Here is a 1288-nt window from a genome sequence, read left to right on the forward strand (position 1 = left end):
GAAAGAGGGCGAGCAAGTGAGCACAAATCGGGGGAGGGGCAGAGGGAGAGAGAGAATCTCAAGCAGACTCTGCACTGGGCATGGGGCCCGACGCAGTGCTCAATCTCATTACCCTGAGGTCACACCTGCGCCAAAATCAAGAGTTGGTCACTTAACTGGCTGCACCACCCAGGCGCCCCTGTTTGTCTTTTTCTTACTGATTTGTAGGAGTTGTTTAAGTATCCTAGATATGAGCCATTTGTTGGGTATATATGCAAATATCTTCTTGTACTGTGTGATTTCTTTTTTTTTTCTTTTTTTTTTTTAATAAAGAGGAAGTTTTTTTTTTTTGAGGGTAAGGGTGCAAGCAATATAAAAATCAAAAGCTTATCTGACTTTTCTTTCTCTGCTTCTCAAATGGGGGTTGGATTTTATTTGTACATTTTCTGAGGGTCCCGATCTGCTCATGGAATCCTTTATACAGGGGGAAGCTGTGGGACAGATTCCTAGAGATCCTTCGGGAGAACTCTCATTGGGCGGGCGGGAGTGTTGCTCATGTTGCCTACTTCTTTCCCTTCTGCTTCATGTGTATTACAAAATAGTCATTGCATGCGATGGTGAGCCCAGCAATTAGCGAGAAGAAGCTCTGGAAGCCCACTTTGCCATCTCGGCACTGGTCCAGGTCCTTCATTATTTTGTCCACGGCCAGAGGGTCTTTTTGATTTTCCAAAAATCCAGGGAACTCCTTTTCCATGAGTACTCTCAGGTTCTCCTTTGTTAAGTAGCCTTTATCCCCAGCAAACTTGTGAAACGTGAACATCATGGTTTCCATGGCATGTTCCATTTGAGATGGCATTTTGGTGAGGTCTGTTGAAACCTTGGCCCGAGGCGCGGCTGGGACGATTTGCTGGCTGGGACGCTACTGTGTGATTTCTTAATGCTATCTTTCAATGAATAGAAATTCTTAATTTTAATGGAGTCAATTTGATCTCTGTTTTCCTTTACAGTTAATGCCTTTTGTGTTCTGTTTAAGATATCTTCCTCTACCCAGAGATTTTGAATATATTTACCAATATTATATTCTAAAAGGTTATTGTTTTATCTTTTTTGTTTGATCTATAGTCCACCTGGAATTGATTTTTGTGTATAGAGTGAGAAAGGGGGTTGAATTTTAACTTTTTTTCCATATTGATATTCTATTGCACCATTTTTGTCATAAATCTTTCTGGACTATTCTATCTATTTCATTAGTCCATTTGTCTGTTTTTAGGCTAATTTTACACTGCTTCATTTACTGTGCTTTTTAGCT

General features: G+C 40.6%; 1 pseudogene; it reads right to left on the reverse strand.

The window, feature by feature from the left end:
• Positions 1-364: 364 nt before the first annotated feature.
• Positions 365-893, reverse strand: LOC112826422 (protein S100-A10 pseudogene; annotated as a pseudogene).
• Between the last annotated feature and the right edge of the window lie 395 nt (positions 894-1288).

Source organism: Callorhinus ursinus, unplaced genomic scaffold, assembly GCF_003265705.2.
Source record: "Callorhinus ursinus isolate GAN/ISIS: 27379988/994484 unplaced genomic scaffold, GSC_fseal_2.0 scaffold7, whole genome shotgun sequence".
NCBI lineage: Eukaryota > Metazoa > Chordata > Mammalia > Carnivora > Otariidae > Callorhinus > Callorhinus ursinus.